The sequence below is a fragment of the Colius striatus genome, chromosome 7 (genome assembly GCF_028858725.1).
Source record: "Colius striatus isolate bColStr4 chromosome 7, bColStr4.1.hap1, whole genome shotgun sequence".
Lineage (NCBI taxonomy): Eukaryota > Metazoa > Chordata > Aves > Coliiformes > Coliidae > Colius > Colius striatus.
In genome coordinates, this window is record NC_084765.1 from 43,102,644 (window position 1) to 43,121,638 (window position 18,995).

General features: G+C 42.3%; 1 protein-coding gene across 3 annotated transcripts in view; it reads left to right on the forward strand.

The window, feature by feature from the left end:
* The first annotated feature begins 10,792 nt into the window (after positions 1–10,792).
* The window catches only part of DENND4A (DENN domain containing 4A), a 54,003-nt gene continuing 45,800 nt past the window's right edge, over positions 10,793–18,995 (forward strand). Inside the window, exon 1 of one of the 3 annotated variants that reach the window (XM_061998971.1) lies at positions 10,793–11,039. The gene's annotated coding sequence lies outside the window, so the exon portion shown is untranslated. Of the gene's footprint in view, positions 11,040–17,683; positions 17,768–18,995 lie in introns of those variants that run through there. The other 2 variants (XM_061998973.1, XM_061998972.1) reach the window with 2 other exon arrangements.

Consider the following 18,995-nt stretch of genomic DNA (forward strand, 5'->3'; position numbering starts at 1 on the left):
CTTGTTTTTTTTCTCACCTGTTTGAGAGTACACCCTCCAGAGCAAGGAAAGTTACTTGCTGTTTCTTTATTTTGAGTGTCAGCATGGCTAACAAATGTTTGAAATCATCTTTGTATTTCATTTCTTTTCTGGCAAAACAGCATCCATTTGCAGTTTAAGAATAGAACATATGAAAAGCAGCATACGATTCCAAAGCACAGAACATAGAATTTCTGGGCAAAATTCTCAGTTACACTTACATAACTCTGGAGTAGTGTCTTCATCTTTCTCAATGTTACTGTGAAACTCATTTTCATTTCCTTGTGGCAGACCCAAAGGATCCAGCACACACGGCTCAATCTGATTTCATTACAACTGTTGTAATTTCCTAGGCAAACTTACAATCTCAGAGGAAGTACATAAAGATGCATTTACAGTACATGGGCCTCAATACTCTAAGAAATATGCTGCTGTCAGTTGTTCTCTGTTAGTTTTCCATGTAAATAAAGATATGGTGTAGGTGGAAAACTGCTGAGCCCACTGGAGCAGAGATTTCCTCCATAGACACAAGCAGAGAACCTGCACTATATGGCTAAGCTCATTTTGCAGACATCATGTTCAAGAGCTCTTTCTTTAAACAAAGGAATAGTTTGCTCTAAATTGTTTGATAGCTATTTTGTGTAACTCTGTTCCTTGGCTGTCCATGCTATAGCAATGCTGTTATGCTACAAGAAGACAGATTGCCTGGGCTGGAAGCACCAGCCCTGATTCAGGGAAGCACATGGTTTCCTTACAACGATGATGATGATTATAATTACTATTCAGTATATGTTGCAATTGTTTCGTTACTGTTTAAAACAGAACAAAACAAAACAAAACAGAACAAAGCAGTTTTGGAAAGGAAACCAAAACATTGGGGGGGAAAAAAAATTAAAATAGGAAGTGGTTGACCTTCAGATGACGACTCCATCTGCAGTGTCTCCTATCCAGCGTTTCCACTGGTCAGAAAATGGAAAGGAAAACAGTCCCATTCGATATCCCAAAACTCCTCGAGAACATCATGCACCTCCTTTTCTCTAGGTAGAACATTTTACATCTCCTCTGCAGCAGCTGCCCGTGTCAAAGGCCAAGCAAGCAGTAGGTGAAATGCAGAGCCTGAAGTTTTTCAGCGGTCGCTAAAGGCAAAACCATGTAAAGCTGTAGCAGCTGTTCACTTGCTTCCTGTCTGCTTATCAGCCTTGCAAAGACACTTCGTTTTTGTACTTGTTATGCCAAGTGTAACTATGGAGATCTAATACAAGCTGCGCAACAGTGATACGGTGAATAGTCCCTTTACATATTCAGTTATGAATGATGAAGCAAAACAGTATGGTTTCTAAGAACTCTGTCACATTGTTCCATATGTACATTAGTCATTCCCCTCCCATGACAAGAAAATGACAGGGTACAAAATAATTTAAGAAGTGCTACATTACCACAGCTCTATAAAAATTCATATAAATATCATTTATCAATTGTTGGAGCTTCCATGCGATCCTTTGCAGTTTGACCTGCCCTGTCAGTTGGGATTGTTGTCAGAGAGGAGTCCATGCAATGCATTTCTGTCACAGCAGCCAAACAGCAGTTAACAAGCTGTGCTTGATGTTAGTTACAGGCTTCAGGTGAGAAATGAAAAAGTGAATGAGCATCTGCTGGGTTACATTTCTGTGGTGAAATCCCTCACCAGCTTCAGTTCACGTCCCTTGTATAACGAGCAGAGTGAAGATGTTAGTTTGGCCCCAGTTCGTTCATAATTTACATGCTGTTTCTAGTACAAGCATGAAATAAGGGGTGGTGTATCCCAGCTGTGTCCCTCCAAGCCCTTGAATATGCTGCAGAAGAGATTTCTTCACTGTCAAGTTAAAAATCAGTTGCACTGAAGAATTTTTGTTGCACCTCAGCTGATTTAATTCCTGGTTATATTTGTTACGAGCTCCTGTAAGGCATAACTAATATGAATGACTATATGCAACTGTTAGTGTTCATTCTATTTTAGGGGTTGGAGCCTGTTTACTGAGACTAATTTTTATACTGATGCACTTAAATTAAAATGTATCCCCAGGACAGGCAAGGCTCAGGGCAATTAGGTTTGTTGCTTAATAGACAGGAGTTCTTTTCCTCCACAAAGCAGAAGAAATAAAGGAGTTTAATTTATGTAAATCCTAGCACAGATTATTTTGAAAGAAGAAAAAGTTTTGAGCAATAACAGAAAAGGATGGTTTTGGAATGGTTCATCTGGCCACATTGAAACTGGAAACCAAAAGTGCCAACTTTAGCCTGTCGCTGGTAGATATGATTATAGATATTCCTGTGGCAACAAAAGGTTGCAGAGCAACAGTAGCTCTGCTGGTGTTTGCTACCTTTCACAGAATGCTACCAAGGGGAAAAAAGCACTCAGTAACCATTATTGCCACTTTTAAAATGTTCTAAGATGTTGACAGCGTTGCAAACACGTTGACCTGGAAAATGCTAATAGTGGGCACAGTGGCTCCTTGAGTAGTCCTTCTACGGCTGATAATCTGTTGTACTACAGCATTGAGGCACGTGTCCTCGAAGAAAATTAAGCACTTTGGGATGATTGGTTCCAGGGGAAGTAGGTATGGCTATGCCTTTGAGGAAATGAGCTTCCATATGAAAGCAGGAGACCTAAAATTCAGTCACCTTCTTTTCCCCAAAGGCAAGCAATGACAAGGCAAGGCGTGAAACAAAGAGGAAAAGTTGTTGAAAATGGAGATATGAGAGGACAAGTAGATACAAAGGACAGATTTTCAGGTGAAAAGGTGGATTTGATGAATGCAGTGATGGAAATTGCTTGATGTATCGGAGAAAACACCACAAGAAATACGCAGTTGAAAGAGGAAAAGGGGAAAAAACTCCTCTGAGTTGGGCATGTGGAGGAGGTGAGCACAGTTCTTTGTGTGGGTTCCTGGAAGTGATGCAGTAAATACATTTATAAAGCAACACATTGGTACTATGACTGGGTAAGAGACTTTTCAGTTGAACTATTTGAAAGCAGAAGTCAGTTATTTAGACATAGATTATAAGGAGTGGCACAGTAGGAAGCAGGATGGATGAGATGGCTTAACAGGGCTTCGTTGTAGACAAATTAATTCAGTTTAAATAATTAATTGTCTTTTAAATTGACTTTGCACACTTGACGCTTTGGAAAAGCTGCCATTGCCTGGCCTTCTGGTAAATGCTTTTGCATCTGTTTCCCATTGTTTTCTTTTTGAAAAAACAAAACTTGTCACTAACAGGAACCATCAGCAGCCTGGAACAAATCGACTTGCCAAGGACATTTCCTCCGATCTCATGATTTATACTGGAAGTATTCTTTTCTGTATTAAGAATTTCTGCTTGTTGCAGTAGTTCTGTACTGTCATTATGAGTCCAATTCAAACTTGGTTGCAGGAATTACTTCCATTGCATCAACATTTGGTCACATTTTCTTTCAGGGAGGTGATCAAGCAGTTTAATTAACCCAGAGTTCTTTCTGCCTACCTCATTATATCACACTCTTCACTGTTGCAGCGGAAGGCTTCCCCCAGGTATGAATCAGATCAGGGACGTCACGTTACTTCTTCTGCTGGTAGCACATTGATTTTGAGACTTAAGTAAATGGATTGAGTAGATCCATTGTATCTGGGGCAAGCTTGGGTTAAACAAATAGGTTTTGTATTTTACTTTTGAATTTTGTTTGTGTTCACTCTTATCTCCTTTGTCAGCTCCAGCTTGTGGACCAGTTGCTAAGAAAGTGTTCATCCCTCTAAATTTCCCTGTTGAAGCAGCAGTGCTATCATGGCAAAGGAATACAAGTGTTTTAGTTCTGATTGCACGAGGGGTCTCTTGAAGTTAGGGGCTCCTTCAGGTCAGCTGGACCAAGTCCTCAGAGAGCTCAGAAAATGTCAGAAGCTTGATCTGACCTATATTCACAGTGACTCGCCAGTGAGAATTAATGTTGTTCCTTTGTTTTGCCCATTTCTTACTAGTTGCTCACATTTTAAACAAGTACACTCCTATCTAACCGATTCAAGAGAGGAGTATAATTAGGAGCCAATATAATAAGGCCAATATTGGTAATAATAGAAGGGAACATTCCAAAGCAGTTACCGAAGAAAAGAATTTCAGATAATTAGGAGAGCAGTTGGGCAGTGATACAGATCTAAAAAGCACCCAAGATAAAATAACAGACACTAAAAATATCTATATTGAGATGAAATCCTCCCGACTCAGTACTTCAGCCAAACTTCATTCTCTAGGAATTAGTAAGAAAAGCATCCAAGCAGGGTAGAATGTGGGGTATTGCTTTACTCTGTTGGGCTTACACTCACACTTCAAAGAAACATCTTGAGCTGGCAGAGGATCGATGCAGGTCTGACTTAACAGGGCAATTGCAGCATATTTTTGAGCAAGCTCTGTAGCTGAACAGCAAAAAGCACTGACATTTGAACAGCAAAAGCACTACCAGCAAGGCCTGAGGTGTATTCTTTTAGTCAACCAGGGCATATTTTTACATACCTGTGACTCTCCAGCTAATAACTGAGGAGTGATGGGCATTGAAAGCATTTTAGAAGAAAGAAGTGTTTTGAAATGGTGCAGTTTCAGCAAAGCTGTGTAATGAGAACATGAGCTCTAATCTAGGTCAGATTTTTGGTGCAGATGTGTCAGATGCATTTTCTTGGAAAAGCTCCATGACAGTTAGTGAGAAGAGTGACCCAATGTTTTCTCACCGTGCAGAACAACTGTTCTGTTTGGTGATGTCATGTGAATGAAGCCCTGCTTGTATTTCCAAAGCCATGTCCTGTTTAAGCTTGTTTGGGAGCAGAGATTTCTCCCTCAAAACAGTTTCAAATAGGGAGTCCAGCAACTCTCTTTGGTACGTCTTGATTGATTTCAATCTGGCTTGTCAGTTTGCTGAATTTTAATGATGTGGGCTGATTTGCAGATCATGCCTATTTCTGTATATGAGATGCCTTATAAGTAAATATGGAAATTATTCCATAGTATTAATTACAGGCTCTATGGTTCAAATACGTACTGTATTAAAGGCAAGTTGTGATGTGGATTGTCTTTGAATTTCTTAATTTAGTTCTTTTGGTGGTTTGTGTTCTTTTAACCAGACTTACATATGTTAGGACAGTGTTTCCTGAACTGAAGCAAGTTATGTTATGGATCTATCAAAAGCTATCAAAGCACAGTACAAATGAAAATGCCTCATACCAGGGTCATAGTAAATGGAAACTCAGATTTCAGCATGATTTTCCCTAAGAATCAACTAAATTAGTTTTACTTGGAGAATCTCATCTGAAGTGTTGTTAGCCATTTACTCAAAAATGAGGTGGTTTTAAATTAATTATAATCCTTCGCACTTCTATAGCTGTTTCTCCTGAGAATCTCAGTAGTGTTCTACAAACATTAATTAAGCCTGATAGTACTCCTGAGAAGTGGTTAACTGATAGATACACTTCACTTAACCCATCATAATATAAGTGATGCCCTAAAAAAAAAAAATGCAAAAAACTTTAAACAGCAGGATTGCACAAGAGTTTAGAGCCTGAAGTAAGTGTCTTAGCCAGACAAAACAGTGGGGGACATTTAGATGCATGGAATGCAATTACTTGGCCTAGGCATGATTTGTAGCTAAATAAACGTGGAAATAATAAGGAACTGAGATCTCCAGTGAAGGAAAGTGGGTTTGTATCTGATGTGAGAGAAGGTACTCACAGCACCACTGTGTCATGTGGTGGGACTCTGGACGGTGAGTTGAACCGACTGAGAGAAAAGACTGCGATTTGCAGAAATCACCTCCAGATGAGCCAAAGAGTGTGAGTCCAATGGAACCTTTAAGGCTGATGCACTAAGAGCAGTGATGGCAGTTATGTCCTTACTCACACCCCTGAGGGTACGGGAGCTGCTGAAAATAGCAACCAAACAGTGGTATCAGTGTGAATATTTGCAGCCCGAGACTGTGATTTTTTTGCTGGCAAATCTACATGCATAATTTCCTTCCTGATATTACTCCACAAAGAGAAGCTTTTGTTATCTTGCCTTACTGATGAGAATACTTCAAATGAGTTACTGTTGGAACAGACAGGAGGTCCGTTTTGGTACAGGCAGTAGGACTTGGGCCATCCTCAGACAACCCTTCTGCTGCCTCATTCTCAAAGAAATCTGCTGCAAATATTTGTTTCAGAGCTTCCAGTGTCTACAGGAAGAGCCATTCCAGAAATATGCTCCAGTTGTACATACTTATTTGCCTGCTAACACCAGAAGAGGTATAGCATCACTTGCTGGATACCCCTACCCTCAGCAACACAGCAAAGCACAACATTAACTGATTTCTCACCGATTAATACCAATGGCCATCCAGTCAGTCTCTTAGCATTCAGTGTTTGGCAGTTGCTGCAATGCTGCAATGCCTGGTAAATAGTTTTAGCATTTGCTGAGGGAAACTTTCTGATGTACAGTCTAAATCCTCAGACACACAGTCTGAAATCCCAAGGAGGCAAATCAGCACTGAAAAGTGAAATGATAACGATTCTGCATCAGATCTGTATAGAAATGACTTGGAAACATTTGGGTGTCCTCTATGGGTACATTTTCTTTCCTTTTTCTTTGCCAGCATTCCTGTGCTTTAGGGACTGCAAAATAAGTATTTGCAACAAATCCTTGCTGAGAAAGTCTACCTACTGGAGAAAAACATGCTCCTTTTATGCAAGTGGAATGCCTAGACACTGCAATTAGATTTTATCCTTACTCATATACAGTAACATTCCTCATTTGCATTTTGTGGATTTTAATTCATGACACTCATGACTCTGGCATCTAATGAACCCCCCTGCAGAGCTTCTGCTGAGTTCAGTGGCCTTTGCATCGGGTCCTGCGTTCATCTCATTTCCCTGTACTTTTAGCTGCTTCTGTGACTAGAGGCAGGGTTCAAAACCTTTTCTTCCCCCCCTCCCTTTTTTTTTGGCATATGTGGATGATATTCTATCACCTTTTCTATAATTTATAATCAGTAGTTTCCCTGGAGTGCAAAAAGCTTTTCAGAAATACTATACTTGCGGCAGTAAAAGGAAGGGCAACTGCACAGTTACACTGCTGCATGACAATACTGAACTACTTCATTATTTCATAACCTGTCCTAGAATTTAATCATTCCAAGCAGGGACAGTCTCTCTATGTCAAAAAGGATCAGTTCCAGATTTTCAAATATGCATATATAAAAAAGCCCACGAAGATGTTGCTTCATTTCCAGTGTGATTCCAGCTTGCCAAAGGCTCCATTTCATTGCATAACCCTCCGGATGCAGATCCATTACTGCACCATAAAGTGGGTTACTGGACAGGGGAAAGCAATTTATCCTCTGAAATGCAGAGTGATGTTTTGCCACTTACATGGCTTATAATTATGCTTTATCATGATATTTATAGTTATTTTTGCCAAGGTTATAGATATGCTGTGTCTATTTGACAGGTATTCTGTTGGGTTCTTTTGGAGAGACTCTTTTCTCCCCGTAGATATAAATGGGCAGTGCACATGGCACAGCCAGGAGAGTTCAAAAGGAGTAAAATTGGTAAGAAAATGAACAGATCAAGCCTCAAATTGCACACTTAATAGACTGAAATAATTTTGCCTGTGGAAGCCAGTCTCTGCCAGGAGCTACTGTGAATAGTAATAGCTTCTTTCTTTTCTTTTCCTTTCTTTTTCCTTTTGAGCACTGATGAAGCCTTATAAATTGGAAGTCATCAAATCCCACAATCCTGGGACAAAGTTTGTTAAAACCAATATCTAGGACAGGGAAGTTCTCCATTCCATTCCTGGCTCTGTCATTGACATCTGCCACTTGTCCTCTGCCTGGCTTGAGTTTACCTATGTGCAAAACACACTTAAAATAAACTAAACCACTCTTTGAAAACTACTTTTGTGCCACAAGGTAGAAATTTGGGATTGCAACATGGCCAAAAAATGGTTCTGTGGTTGCCAGTCCCTAGAAGCCCTGCGCATCTGCCTGGCCACACTGCTAGGGAGGCTAAATCTGTCTGACAGCACTCCACCCTACACTTGTGAGGCAAGAATACCACATTAAACATGCTTGATGCCTGCCCACCTGCAGTCCATACAGTTGTTAACTTGTTTAATTAACTTGCTATGCACAACAAGAATCTGATCCAATGTTAACTGGAATTAATAGTAAGAGTTCTGTGGACTTAATGATCTTGGGTTCAGTCTCCTTACACACGTTGGGACCACTGTCTAGAGATCCCCCGTGTCCCCACGAAGAGAAAGGCTTTGTGTGACTGACACATAGACACGTTTCTGTGCAATGAGCCTGCAGGAGCTGGGCACACTATAAATCTGTCTCTGCCTGTACAGTAACACTATTCACTGCTGCTGCTCTTTATTCAGAAATAAATACAGCACTAGAGCCATTATTTTTCATAGACCCTTTTGCGTGTAGCTTTAGACAAGCCTCGAGGCGGAAAATTGATGACAAGCTATGCAGGAAATCTTTGTGGCTAGATAGAAGTTAGGAAAGGTGACTTGATAAAGGTGGTGACAAGCTAATAATGAAATGGAACATTGCAATTAAATGTGCTGGTGGGGAAGAATGTGTGCCACAGCCAAGAGAGAGAGCAGCAGGTAGATCTTGGAGAGAAAGCTGAAGAGGCTTGATGGAATAGGGTGGAAGGAGGGGGAGATGTTAGAACAAGAAAGATGGGACAGAAATAAGCACTACGTGAGCTGTGATGGTAGGACTGGGCAAAAGCTATTTTGGTTAGTGTTTGTATCAGGCCTTGCACAGGGAGATCCTTGTCCCTGACTGCGATTTGTTGACATTGATACAACGTGTAATTAAATGCAGATAAGTCCTAGAAGGACAGAAAGGGTGGAGGGAAATTAAACAGCTCAGGCCATAAATTACCATGAAATCAAAGACATCTACACCCAAGTTTTACCTATGGCATGAGCTGAAAAGTATGAAAACTGCCACAGAATGGGTAAGAATTATGTCTCTGTAAAGGTAAAGCTTCCATTAGAAATGGTCAGGAATATTTTAGTGGTCACGAACGTAAACTCTGCAAGGTGGACTGTTCATACATCAGAGAAGTCATTTTGCCTCAGCAGACAGGCAGCTGAAACAATACTCTTAGAAGTAGGAACAGACCCATTAATCTTGGCTGTTAGCACTGAAACCTAAAAATTATGCCCACATGAAAAAGGAGCAAGGGCAGAGAGCTCCGAGGAGTTTGCATATCAAAACTACTAACACAAGCCAGAAGATGGGCTTTGTTATTCCTATTTATTTGAAAAACATTTCCAGGATTAAAATATACCAGCAACTGTCAAAGGATTTAGAAGAATTCTGCCAGCACGCTGTATAATTTAAGGGCTCACTACAGAACTCATAGCAGCCTGCTGCAAAAAAAACCCAGTGAGGTTCTGGGTTTTTGATCTCTCAGTTGCTCCACTGTATATTGCTGAGAAAGAAAAAAGTCTCTATGGGTGTGTCTAGAAATGCATTTTATGTAGAAATACAGGGAATGCGCAACGTTCTCGTAGTCCCTACCTGGGCTGGGGGGTTGACACATTCCTGTAGTCAGTATGCTGTCTGTTGAGGGAAAAAAGAGAGACAGACTCAGCTTACAAATATCAAACCTGGCAGCACAAAGCTGTGTCGGCATGTGCAGGCTTGCACATGGGTGCTTCTGCCTGGGTAGAGCCTGGCTCGTGTCAGCCGCTGCGATTCTTACATGGGGGGTAGGAGTAGCAGCTTTTCTGCTGTATTAATAAGTCATGTGGGACAAACAACTCTTATTTTGTACTTTTTGACTTTATATTCTCCTATTTGCTCAGATTTTTCAGAGAGATGAGGTAAGCCAGTACAGTAGGTTTGAACATTCTGAAGCATTTACAGTCCAAATCCAGAACTTCGTATGACTTTTTCTGTCTTTATCCCGAGCCACAACAAAGCCCTCAAGCCAAAGGTCCAGAACCGAGGGAAGCTTGAATTCAAAGCCAAAACCGTGTGGTTAGAGCCTAGCCTTAAACACCTCAAAAAATAGCACATTTGAAACCCAAGGTCTCAGTACACAAGGTGCCAGAAAGCGGTGTTCTGTGTGTCGGTGTGAGCAGCAAGACTCGTTTCGTTGCGCTCAGCAACATCTTGACACGCTGCACTAATCTTAGCCGCACGCTCTTAAAAGATTATTTTTGTCTCGGGTTCTTCGCTAGTCTTTGATGCAACAACCTGGTGCGTGTTACATCAAGCCTACAGAAATCCGCCGTTTTCTCGTCGCTTGTTTTCCAGACAGCCAACACCTCTCCTCTGGGTCCTGTCAGGTGAGAGAAAAACGCGAATATTTGGGCCGGAGATGAATTTCTGTTTAAATGAATGGTGCTGCCGGCGGGCGGAGGAAAGGCGGCGGGCAGAGTGGAGCCCAAGCTGTGCCCGTCGGACTTCGGGCTGTGCTTGAGGGGCTTTCAGCTCGGGCGCCTCTTTGCCCTCCTCACGCTTCAGAGCCGCCGGCGCCTCGCCGCTCCCTGAGGGGGGGGAAAAGGCGGGAGCCGCAGAACCGGGGCCCCTCGCCGTCGGGCCCGCCCTGCCGGAGGGAGACCTCAGAGCCGAGTCCCGGCCGCAGATTGGGCAGCGGGGCGGCAGCGAGCCCGCCTCAGGGATGGCGAGGCAGCGCGGCCTCCCGCCGCCGAGCGCCGGGGCCTGGCCGCCCTCCCCGCCGCAATCACGAGTCGGCTCCCGCCTCCACCCGCCCCTGTGACAGCCAAGATGGCGGCGCGAGGAGGCGGGGCGGAGGGGAGGGGGGATCCCGACTGAGACGCCCACACGGAGGGGAGGCGGCGAAGGAGAGTCGGGCTCCGCTAGGATGAGATAAGGGCACGGGGACCGAGCGCGCTTCCCTCCCCCTCCCCCGCCCCCCTTCACCCTCCCGCTCCTCCGCGCCGGGGGCAGGAGGCGTCGGCGGCCGTTCCCCCTGCCCCGGGGAGCGCGGCCACCGCCTGAGGTGAGGGCTGCGGGGCGGCGAGGCAGCGCGCCGGGCTGTCACGGCGGTGGGCGCGAAGGGGGTTCTCCGAGGACATACCGTGAGGCGGGCGCTATCGCGAGCCTGGGCCGGTGGGGAAGGGGCGTCCGGCCGCCCGCGGCGGGGCCGGCGGCGCGCTGAGCTGTCGATGCCGGGCGGGGAGAGGGAGGCCGGGCGCCGGCGGGCGGGGGCCGAGGGGGAGTGCAGGGGCGGCGGTAACTTTCCGCTGGGCCGCGGTGGGAGGGGAGGGGAGGCGAGGGGGAAACTTTCTCGTTTTCCCCGTCGGCCCGAGGCTTCCCGCCAGCCCTCCACCGCGGCGGCGGCCGGGCCGGAGCAGCGCACCGCCGGCCCGGGCGCTCCTCAGCGCGGAGAGCTCTCCCCGCGGACCTGCCATGTTACAAAGGCACGGCAGGAGCGTGCTGGCGGGCTTGGTGAGCTGCTCGCGGGGGGAAACCCGACCGAGGTCTCTGTTCCCCACACATAGATGTGGGGTTTTCCGTGCGGCGTGAGCTGCGTCAGCTGGAATTGCACAGGTAGCGTTCAGCCTTGTGCGTGCGTGTTTTTATTGCGACTTTCTCTGTGGCTCCCACCGCCAGGGTTGACTATACCTGGATGAAATACGACACGCTGGACACGGCGGTAAAAATTAGCCCTGACATTTTTATCATTGTTCCATCGTGATGTCTGCGTGTAACATAAGTTGCTGGCCGGGGGATGATAATATTTAATAACTTTCCTGGAGAGGGTTGCTGCTCTGGAGTAATTTCAAAGGGGCTGCATTTGAAAATGCACTGCCTCTGGGAATGTTGATTTCCTAGAGAAGAGGTCTTGATTTGATGCTTAGTTCTGAAGTTTATTTGCAATTGGCCAATTAAAAGTGTGGTGTTCAGGGCAGCTTTTTACTTCATTTCACAATTCTTTGTGGAACTATTGCTTAACTAGAGGTTTCCGTAAAGAGTGTTACATTACAGTACGTAATATTTCACTTTCCGAATGATTAAACACAAATATTTAATCTTGGCAAGTTTCTGTGGTGATTTAGGAAAACTAAGTGGGTTAGTCTAGCCAAGAAAGGTCAGGGGGGAGTAAATGGATTATTTCTGGTTTACAAGTCTAGCATGCAAGTCTTACTTGGTAAGAATCTCTAATTTAATGTTTAAAACAAAGATTGTATATTTAATGTATTGGTGAAAGTCTCTCTTGCTTTTAGAGTATTGAGGAGCCTGTAAGCTCCTTTAAAATGAACATTAAAGCAGAACTATGTCTCTGGTAAGTGAAGCTGAGTTTTCTAGGGGTAGTCATGAGCTGGCACTGAAATCTTTTAATTATCAAAAATAGAGCATGGGTGATTTCGCTGTTAGCTTTTGGGGAAGGGAAAAATGGCATGGAGCCTTAGAGCAAGAAAAGATTAAGCTTCTCTACACCCTTAAGAGCTTGTATGATGTACCTAATTTACTTATTCTAGAAACATTGGGCTCCAGCTGGATGAGGTACTCGCCTCAAGTCAATGAGCAGCTTCTGCTCCTTTGGAACAGGCTTTACCCAAGGCCTCTTCCAAACAACTTTGCTAGAAAGTAGCACTAAATATAAGTTCTGTTTCTGCAAGCAGCGTGAGCCGAAAGGCACTAGGATCTCTTTTGAAAATACGGGCTTACTTAGACATGTTTCTCCAGTATTAAGGGTGTTTATGCTTGTGAGTTTTCATTCTTTTTGTAGCAGCGTGGTTGCAGGGTTGCATTTATGGTGAACGGCTTCTTCAAAACACTTTACTTAGATGTAGCATCAGTGTAGTGCTTGATGGAATCTCTATATGCATTATTGGCAATTTTGTAGTTATATAGCCAGAGTTAAATATTACTTAGTAAAAGCACAAATATTGACATAGCCTGGCACTTACTACAGAGCTCAGGTGAGCATAGCTGATTCAGGTCAAGCATTGGGAACAGCGTAAATAACCTGGTCCTGTTTAAGAGATGTGCTTGAAAGGGAAAGTGACGAGATAGAGAGCAGAGCCTAACTGGTGCTCTAAACAGAATGAGGCTGTCTCAGGAAGGCATCTAACTGATACTACTGTCATGTGTCACTCTTACAAAGAAATTGTGGGCACCACTGTTCAGAAGCCAGTCTAGCAATTTTTAATCTACAGGACTTTGCACTGAAGGATTTAGAATCTTCTAGGTAAATTCCTGCTATAGTGTTTGATGGCTAGAGAAAACTGTCATGTGGCTCTTCAACAGGGGAAGATGATAATCTAGAGCAAGTTGAATGATGATAATGAGATTTGTTACTCTTTGAGGCTTTAAAACTGGCAAAAGAAATTTGCAGAGTCACTAAAATATTCAGCATCCCTTTTTGGTTCCCACGATACTTTCTAGCAACTGAATCCATGTCAGTTTTGTAAATCCTAGTAAGTTGAAATGCTTTTCCTAACGGTGCCTGTAGAAACAGTTGCAGTCGTAGTCAAACACCAGCTGGTTGTGGAAAGGGAATGGTACAAAAGCTACTTAGTAAACCTTTCTCAATCTTAAATATCTTTGGAAATGAAGACTTGTAGGAAGTCTTTCCATTCATTGTCCTTTACTCAACTTTGACCTAAGTTTTTTAAGTATGGTATCGACATGACCACAAAGTTGGAGGCTAAAATGTTGCACAATTTATATTGGATTAAAGAAAAAGTTGATGTAACCTTGTTCAAACGTAATGTTTGAGATGTCGGTGATTTCAAAGTATCTTGCAATCTGACAGGGTTCCAGTAGCTCAGGGTTTGATACATCTGTAGCTGTGGATTTAAGGCATTTGTTCTGAAGTTTCCACTATGATTCTCCTCTTTGTTAAATTACTTAAATTGGACTTCTCTGTGATGTATTGATTTGGTGGGTTTTTTTGTGCTGAGTCTCCAAAGAAAAAAAAACCAAAACCCCAGTCTTCTGCCTTTGCAATTCCCTATCCTCAAACCAGGCTTATTTAGCACCTTTAAAGAAAATTTAGGTTGAGTTTGTGTGAAAAGCCAAGGGTACAGGTGTATTTTAGAGGGCTGATTTGAACTTGTCCTTCATCTTTTTGCTGTAATCTTACTGGGTAGCCTTAGCCAAGGGCACAGAAAAGGCCCAACGTCTACTCCCTTACATATAAATTCTGTATATATATAATGTCTATTACTGTGAGCAGAGACCATGATAGAAATTTTATGCCATGCTAAAAGCAGAAAATCCTTGTAAATCCTCTGTGAGCTAAAGCCATTTATGCCTTGCTTTAATTGAGGGTAGCTAACAGGTGGGAGATGAATATATGCAAACAGCGAGTGCATCACCACTGTTAACCATTTAAAATCGGCTATTTCTAGCAGTGGTACTGACCAAGCAATTACTTCAAAGGAATGAGTTTCTTTATTGCATAAGTATTCTTGGATATTTTCTGCCATCATTCAGTTTAGGCTTAGCCTCTGCCTGGTCTGGAAGCTTGGGCTATGACTGCTCTGGAAACATTCTCCTGATGAATGTATACTTATGAAGTGCCTCCAAAGACTACAGAGTCAAAATGAAAATGTACAGTGAAAACTACATAGGGCTGGATGCTGAGAGGTTTGATATGTAGCCATCATTTTAGTAGCAGTCTGTGATGCAGAAGTAGTCATTGGTAGTTCCCTAATGAGCTCAGAAATACTACAGGAGGAAACTGTGGAGGAAAAGTAGAAATGAAAGACTTCAGAGAGTTAGTCCTACTCTTTTAAATTGCATGTGTTTGTCTTTTCAAAGTGTACTATCATGTATTAGAGTAGCGGCTTAACAGCCAAATTGAAGTAAACAATATTGAGATTGGGGGGCGAAAGGAGGAGGGACTATAGTATAAAAGTAGGATGCAAAAAAGAGGGAGTGTTAGAGGTAAGTTGTCTAATTATATCCTCACTGCTTAATTTTTCTTGTAAAGTCTGGCTTTTAAAAATTTGGGTCAGAAAAAATCATTAATACTAATTAATCAAAATATTTAAATTTAGCCATCTGAAATAAAAGTGGACAAGCAGTAAGGGTGATGTGTAAGCTCTATGTATGTATATGCAAATGGAAAAGTCCCAAAAGGAGACCCCCACTTTATGTGTGTGAGCATTATGCAAACAGAGATGGGCATGGGGAGCTGGACTCTTGACTTCTGGTTCTGTCTTGAGCTTTGGAAGAAACTTGTTGGCTTAAGGAGTTATTCTCAGTTGTATAACCCAGATCAGGATCTGGTCCAGCTGTGGCAGCTTCTATATGTCAGCAAACTTGTCTACATGTTATTTTGACTATAAAATTACAATGAAAGAGGAAATGCTGTTCAGATCCTGAAAGTGAAGAAATGATCAGACCCATCACAGCCCAGTCAGTTAAATCCTGGTACAGGAGCAGCATTCTAACAAATTGTACAACTTCGGAGTTACCTTGGCTGCTGAACTCCTATTCAGGACAGTGAGACTTCATCATGTAGAGTGCCGGGGGCGAACCCTTCTGTGAGCACTTTTCTCACAGTATTTAGCAGAGAAACTGACTCTCCCTGATTTGGTACCCTCCAGCCTTTCTTTTAAAGGGGTGGTTATTGAATAATTTGGGTCCAAAAGATGGAGAAGGTGTTTTAAGATCTCTCTTCTATGTTACAAAGAGATTATTTGAGCTAGCTTTTGAATCCTAAAGCAATATTTACCTCAGCATATCATTGCACTTCAGCTGATTTCCTATGAATATCAGGGGGATACCCTGGTAGTGTTAACCTGGCTAGGAAACTGTTACAGCACCATATGTTAGTTGATAGGTGTATTTGTAGTTGAACTGGTTTCACACTTGTTTTCCTGTAGAGTAGATGATGAACATTTTGCTAACTGGATGTAGAGATTTACTAGATGAGGAAGGTATTAGTCAGTGTTATCTCTCCATTAAACCTTTCCATTGTGGTGTAGCTCATCTGCAAACAGCAGTTACAGCCCTGCAGTTGCAGTCTGGTCATGTCATCTGCTCAGTGTCTATAGTTTACAGCATGGCTGGGTTCATTTTTTTTACTTTACAGGACATTTTTACTGTCCAGAGAAAGAAAAGAAGGTCGAATGTTCTAAGCCACAATTAAAGTATATTTTTAAATGTAGCAAATAAATGCTAGGAACAGTTCCACTTGTCTCTCGTTCTACCACACTTGAAATTTCAGTTTGGATAGAGAATGGCTTCAAAACAAAGCCAAGTGTGTTCAAACATGGTTGGGTGAAGGCAGAACACTTCTGTCACTCTTGGTTGATGGCACTTTAATGTTTTCAGTGACAGATTTTGGGTGTGAAGCTCAATATTGGAAGTTCTGCTGCTTTCATTTGCCTTTATCTAACATGCTGAGAAAAACAGAACATCTGTTTGAGGGACTTTTTAAAAGGAAAAGTTGTTGTACTATAAGTAGTTGTAAAAACCAAAACCATGCACTAGCTGCCCTCCTGAACTGTGTTTTGGATGAAGTAACGTTTACATTTTATAATGCTTACCTTGGCTTCCCTCGCTCCTGTGCTATAAATTGTTTTCTGCATCCCTCCCTACAAACACAGTTATACTTCAGAAATTGTTTCCATTCTTTGGTTGTTCTTTTTGGCCATAAATGCTGTAATCTAGAAAGAAAAATGGAAGTTTTAATACCAGCCTTGTTAAGATTTGTCTCTGTCATGAGTCTTGTGGTATGCTTGAACATCACTTCCTTGAGTTTTTTTGTAGTCAGATTTCAATATCATGGGATTTTTGGTGTGGCACAACTGTAATGAACACCTAAGCAGCCTGTGCCTTGTTAAACCCTCTTAGTCAATGTTTTGAGACTAAAAACAGCAATGAAGAAGAAACAAATGGAAGAAGTGGGAGCAGTGGTGGAAAGTACAGAAGATGCAGAAAATGCCTGATCTCTCCCTTGGGGTGAAATGTGTTCCTTCCTGCCTTCTCTCTGCCAGTTATTCTTCTGATTCTTTCTCTAAGCTTTGATACTCTAGAAGACTAGCTCTTACTCACCGACTGCAGCAATCCCCCTGAATCTAGATTAGCCTGTGAATTTAAGTCCAGTTTTCCTGTTTTCTTAGGCATTGATGAACACATCTGTGTCCCTCAGTTCTTGGCCTGCATTCCTATTTTCTGCTCCCAAACTCCTGGTCTTGTGTTCTGTCCCCGCACTCTTATCCAGCACTTTTCTGTTTCCCAGGCACCTCTTAGAGGTCTTTTGTTGCCAAGTTTTCTGAGCTCTCTTGATGGTCTCCTCAGCTGTTTGGATCAGAGTATGTTAACTGTGAGTTGGTACAGCTGATTATGGATAGGCCTGCAAAACACTTGCTAGCAATTCCAGTTCAGGGATGTTGGGGCAGAACAATGTTGGGATTTTTCTTTTTTTTTTTAATATGCCAATATGTTCCTTAGCACTAGTACTACTGTTGATGCAGCAGCTCAGTGGAAGCTAGTGACTTCTTGTTAATTATTGTATTGTCTAACATTATTGAGTGCAGATGTATGCAGTAGGATCTAAAAAGTAATGCAATTGATCACTTTAACCTTGAACTCTGTGTTAGTAACTTTCTCTGTTTCTGTCATTCGTTTAACTGTAGTAGTAGGAAATGTGAAGGAAAAAGTATGGGCAATGTCCTACTGAAAAATGAAAGTGCCATGAGAAGCCTCAGTTGTAATAACAGAGGTCCTTTGGACTTTATGTCTTGAAGAAGTAGATCTTGGTAGGTGAGTTGTACCTGTGTTCTACAAGCTGCAAGTACACTGGCAATGATTCTCACTGTGCTCCTTGTCGTGTATCAACTTATATTTTCTTGTTCTTTAACTATCCTCAACCTAACTTTCCAGATAGTTGACAGGAAGGATGTTTTCTGAAATGTCTGTGGGGAAATTATTCATGTATTAGTTCTTATTTCTCAGACTTTCTGCAGCTGTACTTGAAGTCTGCAACTGATCCCTAAACTTATAATTACTGATACTCTTGGAAACTTTGTATTACAGATCAGGTCATTAGATAAAAATATGTGGTGCTACTGCTGTATGCTTTCTTACTTTGTAGTCTAGTGTAAAAGTGTTTCAAGTCAGTTACTGGAGAGTAAGTGATTTTATCTGGTGCTAGTCCTTAGTGCTGTACAGATGAGAAAGACATGCCGGGAGCAGGGTTGTCACCTAGGCTCTCTAAGCTGTTACCTCCCCACTCCTTGCTGTAGGAGTAATGAGCTAACAGTGCTGATTTTTTTCAGTATGATCTGAAATAAGTTGCCTAGTACTTTGGGATTATAAACAGAACCTTGAATTTTGTGTTCCCAAAAATTTAATTCTTAAATCTGTAAGGGTTTGGTGGGGTTTTTTTTGGGTTTTTTTTTTCCCCAAATGTTTCCACTAAAGGAATGGAAGCAAATCTTTCATGGTTTGCATAAAACCTCCTGAGATGTGTTTCTTTTTAGTCTTGCTTATGTTACACTCTTTCTGAAGTCTTCTTAGAGTAATCTTCTAAGAGTGTCCTCCAAGTCCTGGAAAATAGAAGCCTTGTTTAGGCAAAGTTTATTTTTGACTATGGCCTTGCTGATGCTAATGAGTTGTTCTAGGAGACTGAGCCTGAAAGTGTCTCCAGTGAGGTATTCTCCTCAATCCCATGGCAGAAAGCTGTTGCTTCAAAATGCTTAACTGTAACACAGCCTGCCTGGGTTGTACATGCTTCAGTGTAAAACACAAGCTCAAGCTGTCCATGGTGATGCCAATTTTGAAAAGTGGTCATACTACTATTGACAAGCTGAGTATACCATAGGTGAAGAAAAACAGTGAGTTGTGACAGTTAATAGCAAGGGGATTGTAACTGCAAGAAGGGGAAATTGGAGTAAGATGGCTAGACAGAAGAGTGCATGTGTATTGCTGCTTGTGGAGGGTGAAGGGTGTTTAAATATCAGAGTCTTGCAAAGAGCAGCATTTTAAAGTA